Genomic DNA, 16,575 nt, shown 5'->3' on the forward strand with positions numbered 1-16,575 from the left:
TTGTCTCTCTCATTGGTTTTTATAGTCCCACTTTTATATTACCACTTCTAGAGGTTTGGATGCCTAGGATGGCTACAGGACACTTCCCTCGGTATTCTTTTCACCCCAGAGCATGCTGGAGGGATTTTATACGTGATGCAACCCGATTTCAAGATCCGTTCGGATTTTTAAACACCTGTAGTCTGAGCCCAGCTTAAGGTTAAACCCAGCCATCCTGCAGGGAACTCACTTTGACCGCTTGTATCTGTCATCTCATTTGGTTGCTACCCATGACCAGAAGTGAGAGTTGGAATACAGATTGACTGGTAAAACAAACATTTTCCCTTCAGGCTTGACTCCATCACCAGTCTGGTAATATGTCTGCGTTACTGCTGGCGCTGCACTAATTCAGTCAATCTCCTGCTCCATTTTACCCTCATGATCACAAGATACTTGAACTCCGTCACTCGGGGCAGCAACACAACCCCAACTGGATGGGAGCAAACCACCATTTTCCACTAGACTACTGCCATCAGACATTTTATATAGTACTACCTCTCTATCATCACTGCTTCTCCACCAACCTCCATTCCTCATCTCTCTTTCCCCTATTGCTCTTGATTCCATTGTGACCATCCTTCATGGTTTCCATCCATTTTCCCTTCCCCCCCTCACAAGACTCCCTTGGTTCCCATATTCTCTTACCTCTACCATATTTTACTCATTTTCCCCTACCTTATCCTCTTCTTTCATCATTTCTCATTCTGTAACATCCCTCCTAACCTTCCCTTCCCCCTCCTTTTACAACTCTTCCACTCTTGAATTCCTCCCATCCCTCTGCAGGCACTATAGAATTCCCTCCTCCACTTTCTATTCTATTCTTCCTCCACATTTTCTTCTGAGTCCCTCATCTCTTCCTCCTTCCCTCTTTCTCCCGGCAGGGGAGTGTAACATTGTCCTGTGGCAGAGAGAATGATTCATGATTGACTGGCAAGGGAGAAGGAGACATATTAATCAAGAGGCGGCAGTAGAGCTCTGCCATAATGCAAATGGAGTGTTAATTGAGTGCTGGATGGCTTTGAATAATGGCTCGGGCTTGTCACTTCAATCAATGCACATCACAACAATGGGCTGACAGCACGCTTTCACAATGTAGGATACATCCCATAATGCTATAATGCCTTTTTTCAGTTCTTTGTTTTACAAAAGGAGGGAAGGATGGCTATTTATGCCTGAATATTAGAGTGGATGTTAATTGAGAGAAATCGCAGATAGATTTGAGGTTATTCTCGAGGTTATTCTCTCCATCTGTTTTCATATGCAAGTATGAAATGAGATTCAAAGATGAACGCACTCAAACGGGATGGAATGATGATATCGTGTTTATTCAGCATGAGGCTAAATCAAGAGAAATGAGCTGCCACAAGTTTGGCGTTTGTTGCTGAGAAAACACTGGCTGACTTCTTGATTGGTTTCTGCCAGCCATAAAACTGAGCATCTTTATGTTGCAGCTGAAATTTTAAAGCTGTACTAATCAATGCTTTTTTTAATATTACAATGGATCAAATGACTGTGTGACATAAAAGGTGTCATACAGCCAGAGTGGCCCAAAAAAATCAATGAATGTTACAAGGCACTGAGAGGTTCTGTTTAGTTTTCTCCAGCTGGAGCTGGAAAGGCCTGTTGAAGCCCTCAAAGCTACGAGCTTTGAGCATGATAGTGACTGTCTGCATACACACACAGGCACTCATACATGCACCCACTTCACTCCATGTCAACTAACATCTGCCATCTCCCTATCCCCCTACCTCAACCTACTCTGTCCCTACCAGGAGACTAATAGATTCATTAGTAGTATCCAGAAGAGAGTGCAAGAATTAACTGGACACCAGTAATGCCCTCCAGTGCTACTCTTAATTACAAAGCATCAGGCTGCTAAATGAGTTCAGCTGAGGAACCGTTTGGGGAAAACAGATCAGCAAACCTGCTACAGAAAGGTGCTTCACTGCCATTACACCGGAATCCACAGGATTAAGACAAGTTCGATGGTGAGAAGAGGCCTTGGAGGCTTGCCGACCACTGCTGCCGGCCACTGTGTTTGAAAACCACTTTCTGTGACAGAGAAAGTGAGGTTTTGTGTATATATATATATGTATATACACAAGTAGCTGAATTGTTAACATAGTTTCATTTGAAGATGTTTGATGGCTATTTTATATAGCACATTTAATCACAAATATGACTATTTTCAGCGTAGAAGAGAAACTTTCAAATGTAAAAAACTAACGTGAAAAATGCAGTGGATCTCAAACGACAGGTTAATAATAAGGCTGGGGACACGCTGCTCATGGCAGTGCCATGCCATGAGCAACTGCAATCCAATTTTGGGATACACGCAGGACCGTCAAAGGTTTTCCATAACCAGCTTACTGTGGCTGTAAAACTATTGACAGGACACCTCCAACTGCATAAAAAAGTCTGTTATTATTCTTTATATTATGAATTTTTAATCATTTTAATTTTACATTTGCAAAACTCTCCTATAGCCTAGAAGAGCTATTTTATGTGCATGAAGTCTCAATGTAAGGAAGCAAGATTTTTTAGCTTGTGCGCTAAGCAAGCAGTTTTTATTCAAATGAATGGGACGGTATTGTTATAATACATCCATGCTGTAGCAGAACATTCAGATTTTAAAATTATCTCTCAATCCAATTGTATGTGATCGACTTGGAAGTTGTGCCCAGCATAAAGTCAAAAAGATTCTGCCTGTGTTTTGAGTCTGATGTTCCTCATGTTAGCAAGTATTTTGCTGTGTATGAGGGAAACTAACATAAGTAGATACTTGCTACTGTTTTCAACATGTGCGACAGGTTGGCTTGACAAAGTAAAGAGAGACAATCAGTCAGAATTCATCCAGTCTCCTGTAAAGTGTCCCCACCAGGTATTTCAGGCAGGGACACATCCACACTGACTAATGGAAACTGACCAAAAATAAAAAAGCCAAGATTGCCTAAAGAAGACAGTGAGTTTGAATGGATCAAGCAGCAAAAGATGAATGCAGCATAGTAGAATAATAAAAGAGAAGGAGACATGTGCATATTGCTAAAGTAGAGGATCCATTAATCTTGTCTACATTTTCTACAACCTTCCCTAATTACATTGAATCTGCTTTGAAAGATGTGAGCTTAAACCACTAATCATACTGACTGGACTATGGAAAGACGTCAACCGCAGTCACTAATCTATTGCCCTTCTGATTTCTACTGCATGTTTTCACACCACTTTCACTGCGTAGTTTTAAAAATCAACAGTTCAAACCTGCTTTCTTGTGACTAGACCCTAAGACCCTTATTATGCAAATAAGGAAAAAGGTCTGATTAAGTGATCAGTTTATAATTGTTTGGATTGACTTTAGGGTTAGGTTTCTCTATATTGAGTCAGTATGAATACATATTATATAAACTGAAGACACAATTGTCTACATAAGATAGTTAGAGAGACATATCTTTGTTGCAAATGAGGATGCAGTGGAACATCTCAGAGTCGAGATTGAAACAGGTGTCAAGCACACGGCTGTTGACACATCTGACTGTACCATAATTAGTTTATTATCAAGCTATCTGTTCCAGAGACAAGTCCTCAGATCCACTGATTGAAACACTGCTGCGCTGACACTGCATTTTCCACTTCACTACCCCTCTCTCCGTCTCCTTGTCTGGCTTTGTCTGTCTCAATATGGCTCTCAAAAAAGAAAAAAAAAAATCCCATATAATTGACAGGATTAAATTAGCACATTAATAACCTGATGTTCCTCAAACAGTAATTTCATTAATTAACCCAAAATGAGATGTTTAATTCTTCTGTGCTTTAACAATCGCAACACCATATACGTTAATGAAGGCAGAGGGTCAGGTTGGAGGGTAAAGACGAATTACTGTCATATGCTAGCAAAGCTGAATGCCCATGCTAATATGCAAATATTCATAGAATGTCCTTTTTCAAAAGAATGACTTGGCAAACAATATGGAGTCTGACAACTTGTTTAATTGTTGGGTTAAGCGTATACTTAAAACAGTACTCCACCAATTTTGTGTGTCTCTTGTAACATTGCCGGACTCATGATGGACAATAAAAACTAAAAATAAAATTAAAGCTGCAAGCAGCGATGAACAAGCCCTTGCACCTCGCGCATAGGAGGGAGCAGAGGCCATGGTATCACTATTGGAGGTCTGTTTACACGGTTCTGAATTGTAAGGATTATCGGATACCATGTGATTGGAAAAAATATTATTTCTGGTGTGCAGTATGCAGTGCTGGATATGACTTATTAGAAAATGTTTATACATTTGATGAACTTTGTGTAATTTAGGCCTCACTTCCTGTTGCTCATAGGCAATATTACATAAGTGAAATAGTAATTCAGCAATACATCTATCAGAAGGCAACTGACATGGATATACATTTTCATGAATATTGGACATTGCATGTAGGACATAACTATCACTTCCTGTGTCCACTATGTGGCGCTAGAGAACACCCATTCTCCCATTAATTATATGTCATGTTGCTGTATATCGTGTAGACCACACCATGTCATTTTCATGTAAATCGGATGATGTTTGTCACGTAAAGCCACCTTCCTGTTGTCAGTGACAATGGCTCAATATGGACAATTATCAAGCATGAGAAATTTGGGGCAGATTGGACAATGTAAAGCCAAGTTACAACAACTTCCTGTTTAATGCCAACATGATTTGGGCAAAATTGTCCGGCACACCACGCCAAGGGCATTCCATGAAAACTAAAAAACTTTGCGATTTAGCATCACAAAGGTGTTTAGGTTTAACCTACCAAGTGTGAAGTTGCTGGGGTTAAATCTCTAGGAGGAGTTTGTTAAAATACACCACCTGTCAATGGCTTCACTTTGCGAAAAAAAATGCAAAGTAGATTCAAAATGGCTGACTTTATTTTGGACTAAGGCTGTATTCAGACCAAATCAGCTGGTGCGGCCCATGGCCGCAGGGTAGAGTGGAGGTGTATGGGCGGTGTGGGTGTGTTTATTTGTGCTCTTGAACTCAACCACTGTGAAACAATCAGAAAATAACATTTTATTGATCTGATTCACCGGCTTTCTCGCCACCAGCGCTCCCTCTCTTCATTCATTCTCCAGCTCGTTCGACCACTGCTGCTCTCTCTCTCAACATATTTGATTGGTCAATACCGTGTGTTGCTGGATGTCATTGCATTGCTATGCTGATTATATTAAACAGGTTAAATCTTTTTACAGGATGATCCTTTATTGTTTGCGGCAGCCGTCTGTGTGTGGCTAATGTCAATATGAGCGCGACTTAAACCATAGACATGACTAATCAGAAAATGCTCATATGCATCTTGTATGGAAAGGTCATTTGAGCATATTTTGTCATTTAGGTATGAGGACTGGTTTTATTAAACGAATTGTTACATGTTGTACTTAAGCATCAATGATTTGGTAGAAGCACACAATTTCCTGCTCTTCAATATTTGATAGTGTTCTGTGCATGTTCACACATTCCAATTATTGTTTCTGGCAGTAAAATGGTGTAAGTTCTAGGTCAAAGGGAAAATCCAATATTCATCATTGTTTGCACTCATGGACCAACCACATCTGTGAATATGGATGACCATGTATTACTACAAACAGCTTGGTGATACAAATGACCCATATGTTGTTCATGAAGGTTGCTAAATTTTCCTCAGTGGCCCAGAATATGATTTGCTGAATGAAACATACTGACACTGGTGTTAAGTTATATTATATGTAGCTATGTACAGGTGAAGTTATCAGGTCAGTAAAGTCAGAGAAAACCCAAACCAGAACATTTGTTTTCACTTCAACAAGGACATCTGCTGCTTGGTGTCTTTCTGCTAATGTTAATGATGTAGCATTGAATTAACAGTGATTACTGCAGTTACTGCAGATTGCTGCAGTTAGAATAAAGAAACTTTTCATTCCAGCTAAAAAGTGATTAATACCAATTTGTTATGTTTAAACAACAATGTATTTTGAACATAATGTTAACCTGAATCACAATAGTGCTCTGCAAAATGGCAGTAAAGATTTTCATGCAAAAAAATTTCTGTATATCCAACAATAACATTTATCACAATTTATAAGATAAGATCTTATCGATCACTGAGGGGAAATTCACATTACAGCAGCACAGAAAAAGGCTGCTAAGTAAGTAAGACGTACAGTAATTTTGTTTATCCTCAAATGAAAAGCACTTCAATCTATACTTCACAACTTATGAAAGGATTTCATGAAAGAAATGCAATAGTCAATAAGAGTGCTTTTTCACAAAAACATCCCAGTGACAGCTTTTCCTTTCACTGTTTGTGCAGAATTGTAATGTATGTATGTATCTGTGTGTGTCAGGTCTAACCTAAAGTAAGGAGAATGGATTTCTGAGATGCAGCAATAATTACATTCCATGAGAACAAATGGATTTGAGGAAGGACAGTCAGAATGTGCAGAAAAATAACTGCAAACCATCTTTTAACAGCCGTGACAATCAAGGTCACATCTTCAGCAGTGTGAAACCAAGCAGACTGACTAATCAAGATTCTGAGAGGGTTAAGATTCGCCACGTTATGGGAGGAACATGGAAGGTTATGAAATCATCAGTTATCTAACCTCTACAGGGGACAGCTGCATGATGGGATTGGCGCTCCCCAGAGTTTCAAGGGTTAGCTGACCACAGATTATGTCCTCAGGGACACAACAATGGCTGCACTGCAAAAAAGTAACACACCAAATTTTATCACATATGAAGATATTTTGTAATCTTAGTACAACACAGACTTAAAAAATACCTCAAATTATTTAAAATCAAAAGAAATTTCTTTATTTTATATTTCTGGCCAACATATTTAATAAAAATAAAATAAAGACTTATAATTTTACACTTATCACCCGTTCTTACCCAAACATCTTATATAATTTTAAATAATTTAAGGCATCTTGAAATGCAGTTGCTATGGACATATTTCGGTAAATAATGTGTTGGGTATACACAATAAAACCATTATGGTGAAAGGATACAGTAAGATTTTGTCATGGTTAAAGAGTTGCGTAGCGCTAAATGGAGTATTGCCTTGTACCCCATGACCCTAAATTACAAGTCACTGTCTGATCTGGACAACTGCCCTGATGTTAAGAAAAACAAATCTCAGCTCTCATCATGGAGTACAGCTTTAATTTAAAAAGAGATTGAGAAAGTGCGACTGAGAGTAGTAGTAGAAATCCTAGTAGAGTTGAGTTATAGTAAGGTGTTTGGACAAATTTATATTCTTCCTACCATTCAGACTCATTTTCTATCCTGTCTCTCTTCATTTTATGTGCCACATAACATTAGCTAGCAGTTGCAAAAAGTTGCAAATGTCTTCATGGTCACTTGTGGCACTTCAACTGCTTTCCATGATGACTGAAATTGCGGCTGAACCGTGTTTGGCATAGATGGATAGATGCTGGAGCTGTGATTTATGAATATATGAGGAGGGCATGTTAAAGATAAAAGTGAGTGTTAATATGTTCATTAAATGAGAAAAGAAAAAAAAAACCTCATAATAAATCTTCTCAGGACTTGAACCTAGATAAATGTATCCACACATTCACCAACTAAACTTCAAGACAATTAGCTCTCTACTGTGCTGTTTCAATGTCAAACCGCTGCCTGTTGCTGGTCATGGCTTCTTGACGTAATCCTTTCATGGTGGGAAATTGCAATTTCTCACTATTTGTGCATGAAGCACATTATTAACATTCTCAGAAATCATGCATATGTCCCAAAATTTTGAGAGATCAGACCGGACAGGAAATAATTTAAGTCTGTTAAGCCTGCAGAGAGAGAGTCTTAATCTTGTCCTTTTTTTTTTTTTTTTTGGAATGTTGCTGCTTCTCCCGGTCAGCTCTCTGGGGCTTCGGGTGCCCATGGTAACCTCAGTGAAACCTTCCAAGGCCAGAGGGTCTACAGGAAATGAAAGGTGGAGGCACTTGATCGTGTTCTCCAGTTAGCTGTAGAGGGCAAATAGTGGAGGAAGGGGTAATTGAAGGCAGTTCATTAGATGCTGATCCAAATCCCCCCAAGAGGGCCAGGGGAAGGCTGGAGGGAATAGGATTCATGCTGGGCAGAGAATTAGACAGAGGATTTGCTGCAGGCTATGGCTCCTCTAGACAAGTCCTTACTCATCATACCCTTGAGACAGGCAGGCTCACTCACTAACACCACTGTAATACTCACATTATTAGTTGAGGAATATTACTAGGGAGAAGGTTTTAAATTTCTACCTAGATAAGGAAGAAAAAAGCCGTGGCACAATTTGAATTGCTGTTAGAAACGCCTAACCCTCTATCAAGAAAGTTAAAGATAGGAGGTTTTATTTTTCACTTCGCCCCCATCTCTTATCTTTCAAAATCAATTTGCAGTCTTCTATTATTCTACACTCTGACACACTCTATAGGGAGTTTCTTTTGCTTTCTTTCTTTTTTTTTTTATTATTGATTTTTAACAAGCAGATAAAAACTGTGCTCCACCACCCCCACAGCAGTGGATGTGGTGGAGCACCTGTTGGTGACACAATTATCAATCTCTTAGGCCAAACAGCAGTTATACAATGCTAGCCAGATACAAATCATTATATTCACATGAAATCAAAACACAATATGCGACATATTCAAATGAATGCATTCCCCTATTCGTCCATTTTTTGGAAAATATTCACACATCCCAGTAAATATGCATCTTTAGTACTGAGACGTAAGGACTTTGCCCACCAGGTCTGTATTTTTTGTCCGAAATTGTTGCACATTTAAAAATAAACATGATGTCACGTTGTGTCAGTCACGTTTACACTCCTGCATTTTTTCGCGTTCTTCAAAAGCCTTTAGAGTTGTTTGCCCGCTCAAAGCCACCGTACATGTAAACATCATCATCCAGAATACCATCTGATAAGCTGATTCACTTCATCTCCCAGCACAAAGCACTTTACAACAAAGAAAGAAAGAATACAGAGATGCGGAACAGCTTGGAATTGGGGACGATAGGTACTGATCACAAAACAAAAATGTACGAAAGACTAGACAGTAGTGATTGTGCTCTAGGCTGTTCAGCTAATTTACCCTGTTTTGTATTACGTTAGTTGAAGCATAGAAGAAAATGTGGCGTAACCTGCGGGACACATCCGTCCACAAAAAACAAGAGGAACGGGGCAGAAGTGGACAGGGAGCCAGCCAGAAATGCACAACAGCGATGATGATCCTTACAGCAGAGTGCAATTTAATAGCCACACAGTATCATTTCATAACTCAGACAGACTACTTTCAACAGGTCAGATAGTAATATTCAGCTGGGCGGTAAAGACGAGGAGGAGGACAAAATAGAAGATGAGGACAGCACACAGACAGACAGAGAGAGAGGGAGAGAGGGAGGACAGCTCAGCCCCCTTCAGGCAGCTGCGGTTTCAAATGCAAGACATGGGCAGAGAGTGGTGACAGCTTAGGTAGGTATCTCCAGTGGAGAGAAGCAAGGGAGGAAATGAGAGAGAAGGAGTGAGAGGCAGAGCGACAGCAGCGTCAGGCCTGGCAGGAGCTGCAGACAGATGAGTTGTTCACCTTTCTCTCCAGCTTGGCCCCCAGCATGAGGAGACTCACCCCAGAGAAACTATCTTATGTAAAAATCAAGATGCAGCAGTTGGTTCATGAAGCTGCCTTTAGGGGGGATCTTCTATTAGCAGTTTTTCCAGGATCCAACCCACCGAGATTTTTAAATTCTGAGGGTGAGAGTTGTCCAGGGGGAAATGTGCACACTGTATTCATTTCAGTATTTTACAAGAGTCCATATTTTTCGTATTTATCTTTGTTTTTTTACATGTTACAATGTTTGAATAATTTTTCCACAAGCATTTAAATGTTAGGTCACTAAATAACTAATAACACTAATAACAGTAGTAATAAAAAGGTGTAAACTTGTGTAAAGTGTATAACAATATTTGGTTCAGTGTTGTGTTTATAAGATATAATAATAACAGCCAATGTATTTAACTATACAGTATTGAACCTATGAACAACATTCAAACAAATTTGAAATATCTGACATCTTCCATCTTCTACGGTTGCATTGCTCTATCTCTCTCTAACCTATGAGTCCATGGTGCACACAGTCGTACTGCCATGGTAGTTGGCCAGCAGCTGAGACAAAATATTACTTAAATGTGTCTCGAGTGCGCAGAACCTCTACAAATGCCCGGTTGCCCCTTGGTCTCTAGATCTCCTGTAGACACGCAGTGCCGTCAGTATCATCAAAACGGTCATCCTGACCAGCTTGTCCCTCTACTTCATGGTGCAGGTAGTTGCATAATATTCAGGTTGCTTTGACAATGCTGTCTGCCAGGCCAGGGTTCACCACCATTGGCCTTTCATAAACCTTAAATGCTGGTTCAGAATGCCAAATGCAATTTCTGATATGCGACGTGCTCTTGACAGGCGTAGGTTAAGGATGCGCTTGTATTCTCCATGACGCTTTCCAGGGTAGGGTTGGAGAAGGTATGACTTCATAGGAAAGGCCTCCTCTCTCACAATAACATGATTGACCTTCCCCAATTCAGGTGCAGACGGGAGCTCTAGTGGGTGTGGAGCATTCAGTGTTCCACGCTGGAGGGCCCGTCCCAGTGTAGAATCTGCATATATGCCTCTGTCGCTATTCCCACCATAGCTCCCCACATCTATGGCAAGGAAACGGTGATCTAAGGTGAGGAGGACAGTGGCAAAGGTGCCTTCATAATTAAAAAAAAGGGAACCTGTGTTTGCAGGGGCCTCGATTCTGACATGCGTCCCATCCAGAGCTCCAAGGCAATTAGTGAAATTCCATCTCTCAATGACCCTCCTTGCCATGTACTTCCAGATCTCCTCTGTTGGAGCTGGCATGTATTTGTTCTTGAGTTGCAGCCAGATTTGGTCACAGGTCTCCCTCAAAGTCTTGCCCATGGTGCTGATGCCCAATCTGAAACTGCTGGCAATGGTGGTAAATGAGTCCCCAGTGCTGATATCTAAAATCATAGAAACACATAATACATACATACACAATACACAATACATACCTTGATCACAAGACAGCTATTGACCATGACCTTGTCTGTGTGTTGCAGTGTTTTGAGGCTGTGCCCTGAATATTTGTGGATCCAGTCAAAAGGCTGATCACCTGTGATCAGGTGATCATGAAGTGTGTGTGTGTGTGTGTGTGTGTGTGTGTGTGTGTGTGTATGCTGCTACCTTAGACATACAGCCAGCTGCTGTTCAGGATCATTGGATCACGGAAATTGGTGGTCTTCTTTTTAATGTGTGGCTCCAGTATTGCTAGCAGCATATCAAACTGGACCGGTGACATCCTGAAATAGACTTGGAAATGATCAGGATAATTCTGCAGCTCCTTTATCAGCAGGTGAAACTCTCCCTGCTCTTGACATCCTCTTAGGAAGCACAAAGTGACATCAAGGGGTTCTTGACCAATCATCCGTATGTGACGAGTTGGGAGTGAGAACGGGTTGTATGCACTCGTGAATGTGAATCATATCTATGAATTTCCTTGTAATAAGGCTGGAAAACAGTCCTCGCATTCCTTGTAGATTTCACACATGGCACTGTAATTGTGTGTTCCATCAAGAGATTGATTGGTTAATTGTTGTGCATCACGACATCTTTGAAGAATAATTCAATCATATTAAGACATACCAGAGTCTTTATAACATGCTATTGGCATTTGAAGTTACGGTCAATTATCCATGCTCTTACTGAGAGAGGCAGGCATCTTTCAGCGATTACCGGCCTTAGTTTTTCTGTCATTGTGGGAGAGATTCCACTTTTGAGATAAACCTCAAAGATCAATCAGGTTTATTCAGTGTTTTCCAGCCACATGTGATTTTTATTGAATTTCAGATTGCACTGGTTTCATTAAAGGTGCAGTGTGTAGAATTTAGTGGCATCTAGCGGAACAGACTTGGCAGAAATTGAATATAATATTCATAAGTATATTTTAATTAGTGTATAATCACCTGAAAATAAGAAGCGTTTTGTTTTTGTCACCTTAGAATGAGCCCTTTATGTCTAAACAGGGAGTGGGTCGTCTTCCACAGAGGCTGCCATGTTGCACCACCATGTTTCTACAGTAGCCCAGAACGGACAAACCAAACACTGGCTCTAGAGAGGGTCTTTCACGTTTTTCACAAGTTTCACCGTAGGTTCTCCTACATGCTTGGATGGGGAAGGATGTAAATTGTGTTTTAGGAAATGTCAATGTTGGCATCAATGAAGAATATTAAAGCTGTTCTAATCAATGCTTTTATATTAACAATGGATCAAAGAATTATGTATCACATGGAAGGTGTCACTCATAGTGATGAACCCACAGAGCATTATCACCCGACTCTGCAGTTCCTCTCACCTCTTCAAAATATTTTAGCGTCTTTCAGCTCATTGTTTCAGTTTTTCAGCCCACAGCTTTACTGTTTTGGTTCACTCTCACAGCCCTCATCAGCCTCATTTCCAGGGGCAGCAGACATCTGTTTTCAATGAAAAAAGGTCTGATAAGCCCTCTGTACACCATCTGGCCAGCAAGGATTGGTGGAGGGAGTATTCAGGTCCTTTAGCTAAGTTAAAGTACTAAAACCACAAATACAGTGAAAAATATCCCATTAAAAGTAAGAGTTCTTCATTCAAAATCCTACTTAAAAGTACCAAACAATCATCAGCAAAATGTACTGAAAGTATCAAAAGTAAAAGTACTCATTATTCAGAAAAAAATGGTCCTTAACTGGCATATTATTATAACATTATTAGATTGTTAATATTGATGCATCAATTTGTAAGCAGCATTGTGAAGCTGGTCAAGACGGAGCTAGTTATAACTACTTTATATACAATCAGGTAATATAGTCCAGTGGGGGTCAGGGCCCCTCCTAAAGATGACCAGATAAATCTGGTAAATGATTCATGAGGTAGGAAATAAGAAAAAGCAAAGTCATGCAACTGAAATGTTTTTACTCTTTGGACTTTTCTACCATCTTTGTTAATGAAATATTGAAACAGTTGACCTCTCTGGGCCTCTAATGGTCAATTAAAAGAAGCCATTTTATAAGTTTATAGACGGGAAGTGTCTCTGGTGAAATTGGCTAAATCACAGGGACACGGGACCTCAACTAAACACTGCTCTTCTGTAAGGGGTTACAAGCCAGAAATGCTGGGAACCACTGATTTAATCTTTAACAATACATTGTATTTAATGTGTTATGATGTAAATATGAAACTGAAAAGTAACTAGAGATTTAATTAAGTGGAGCAATGTTAATAAATACAATATTTTCCTCTGAAATGTAGTGGAGTAGAAGTATATGGTAACTGAAAATGGAAATTACCAATTCCCCCAAATTGTACTTAAGTACGGTACTTGATTGAAAGTACTTAATTACTTTTCACCACTGGCAGCAACAAGCAGCAGACAGACAAAGTTAGTTACTAGCTGGTGAACATAGTGGAGCATTTAGAAGCTACAGAGACAGATGTTTTTTTTTCTCAAAAGTTGGTGGAGACCAAACCAGAGACAAAAGAGAACACTGGACTTAAATTTGTCAGGTGGTTGTGGCTGACTCGCCCCCAAGTTTAATGACATGATATATACCCACTGTGGATGCTGTTTATTTGTTTAGTATTGATTTTTAAAGGAGTTTCACTACTCCATGTTGGACTAAATTTGGATCCAAGTAACATTTTTAAAGATTTTATTAGTTTCACATGATGTGTATATGATCTTTTCAATGGATTCTAAGAATTACATTCGGCTGTAAACATTGTTGTGGAACACTGCTCCTCACTTGAAGGGGTTAAGTGGCTCTAAGTGGTTACAGAGCTGTCTCTGGCTTGTTCTCAAAGATGAACACACCTGTTTGCTCCCACATCAAACGAGTTCCACATTCCTTGTATCACTATGGCAACAGGCGGTGACAAGTTAGGGTGGTGATGGTGAGTGTCCTTATCAACCATGTGAATTATCACAGCAAACAGCTCCACCGTCTGCAGCACCTACATATTACATAACATTTACTGCACACACCACACTGAGCGGAACAGCACTTCACCGAGATGCACAAGTAAATCACTGAACCCCACTCACGAGAGGGACATGCTCTCTGTACATGCTTCCTGTTGTTGGTTTGCACGTTGGATGGTTTAGTGAAGTCTTCAGAGAGTCTTGATGATGTCAAGGTGATACCATGTCTGTATGGCTTTGATGGCTGTGTCATCTGGGGGTTACAGGCCAGCTGTTGTCCATGAAGCAGTTGGTTTCTTCACTTTCATCACAAGGAGAAATCTTTGTTTCTCTGTTTACACATTCACCTCTCACTGGTTATGCTTCAGTAATCTCTCCCAAAAACATGCCACGGGGAAAGTTTTCACAAGTTTGACCAGATTACATCTTTTCACAGATCTCAACATTTGTTTCTGGTCACTTTTAGAATCCTCTACAACATTCAACACATTATCTGTAAAGCGTTAAGGCTCCTCGATATCTCTCTGACCTGCTTATCAGGCGTGATTTAAAAAAAAAAAAAAAAATCTCTGGTTCTGGTTGTTTAAGGGTTAAATCATAATTTAGTAAAGCTGGCTTTTAGTTTTTACACTTCTTGCTGCTGAGATACTCTGCTAGATTGCATTAGATATTCTCCAACAAAAACATTGTTTAAAATGAGGCAGAAAACATTCATTTCCTCCTGTTATTTGATTAGCTTTGTTTTGTTTTTGTGGTTGTATTTTTAATTGGTTCAGATTGTTTTATTGCAGCGTGTATGCATGTGAATATATTCCTTTGCTTTTCTGTCAGGCGCATTTCATCTCCTCTGGAATGAAATGTGCTGTATAAATATTTTTGCTTTGCTTTTGCTTCTATGTCTTGAGCCATTTGTCTATTTGTGCATTGTTATCAGCCTCAGTAGCCTACTGTCCATCTTTTCTTTGTCTCTTATATGTGCATTGAGCATTTGAGTTGGCCTTCCTCATTAAGGTCCAAGGCCTATCTGACAAATACACAGAATCTCAAATCATGGCTGCCACTTTATTATTTGAAATGTGGGGAAAAAAATATTCAATTTGCAATGATGTGTCTGATTTTCATAGTGTGTAAACATAACAGGCTGTGCCTTGTACCCCAGCAGGGGGGGGTTGCAAAAAAATCACTCTGACTTATTGCATGTTTTTAACTTAAAATGGAGAAAACTAGCAAGTGGTGCTACATGGATATTTTATGAAGCCAACCATTTGAGGAGTAATGTGTGGAAGAATTTCAGATTCAACACCACAGATGAAAAAAGTCATGAATAAATGCTAATTTTACAACATACATAAGGATTAGGCTTTATGGGGTGTGGTCACATGAATTTGAGCAAATTACAAGGTAATTCTCTTTATTTAAATCATACGTCTTTGTTTTTGTATTTACATTTACATCTTAATGTCATTATCCAGTCACATTTTCCAATTATCACTAAAGTATTGTCTTCTTCTTCTTCTTCTTATTTTTTAAAAAGAAAAGAAATCCATCTGTTAAAGCTGCTTGTCCATAAAACATAAAGTTACAGCGAGAGAAGAAGAGATAGAGGGACGACAAAGGCCCAGAGAAATAGCATGAAGAGTTGGACCGTCGATTTGTTGACATTAACCAGGTATTACTAGACAGCGTGTCTCATTCCAGCATCATATAGGAGAAAGGCAGGGTTCCTGGCTCCATATTCTGCAATAATCAATGCTGCTATTTTGTGTGGGAGATGTGACATTGTCTGCTCGAGGCGCTGAAACCCGGCCTGCGTCTCCTCTCCTGCTATGCTTCATGGTCTCATGCTGCGCTGCCTCTCAGCTGGGCTTTTCAGCATCAAAATCCCATCATTTCTACCCCTAATCCTCATTCAGACTGCAACCGCTGCTCTTTGCAAAAGGCAAATGGAATCAGCTGCAGCCATCTCTCCTAGCCCCTAACCACACCCCTGCTCATTTTGAATCCATTACAAAGCGTTATGCACTAATGGCATTTATGAAAGTACTGAATTAGATGTTCACACGCCGATGAGTAATACAATGTTTTCTTGGTGCGAAAAATGGTGCGAACAGGTGCAGAAATGAATGGAGGAGAACACTGTGATAGCAACAAAATCTCTCAAAAAGAAAGCATATATAACAGCCAGTTTCCGACCTAAAAGAAAGGGTATTTTTTTTTCTATGCAGTGGTGTAACAGCAGCTGAAAGTATATAGGCGTGAAAACTCTGCTTGCAAGCCGTTCTTATCACACTCCGCTGTTCCATTCCACTCTCCTCAGATCAGAATCTGCTCTCTAGAATTTAGCATGCTTTTATGGTCCTGTTATAGGCTTTATCCTGCCCGTCCTCTACTCTGATCTCCTCTTCTTTTCTTCTTTTCTTTCATCTACTCCCCCCACTTCTCTCCTCACCTTTCCTTGTTTGATTATAGGCTCGAACTTTCCTCTCCTCTCATTTTCTCTCCTTTTATATCTTCTGCT

At 39.9% G+C, this 16,575-nt stretch overlaps 1 protein-coding gene across 12 annotated transcripts in view; it reads left to right on the plus strand.

Annotated features, from left to right (window-relative positions):
- Nucleotides 1-16,575, plus strand: part of LOC121900143 (inactive N-acetylated-alpha-linked acidic dipeptidase-like protein 2) — a 651,762-nt gene that overhangs the window by 202,738 nt on the left and 432,449 nt on the right. Inside the window, exon 1 of one of the 12 annotated variants that reach the window (XM_042416179.1) lies at nt 14,255-14,272. The exons of the other annotated variants lie outside the window; for them this stretch is intronic. The gene's annotated coding sequence lies outside the window, so the exon portion shown is untranslated. Of the gene's footprint in view, nt 1-14,254; nt 14,273-16,575 lie in introns of those variants that run through there. 12 annotated transcript variants of the gene reach the window in all.

This window comes from Thunnus maccoyii, chromosome 7 (assembly GCF_910596095.1).
Source record: "Thunnus maccoyii chromosome 7, fThuMac1.1, whole genome shotgun sequence".
Lineage (NCBI taxonomy): Eukaryota > Metazoa > Chordata > Actinopteri > Scombriformes > Scombridae > Thunnus > Thunnus maccoyii.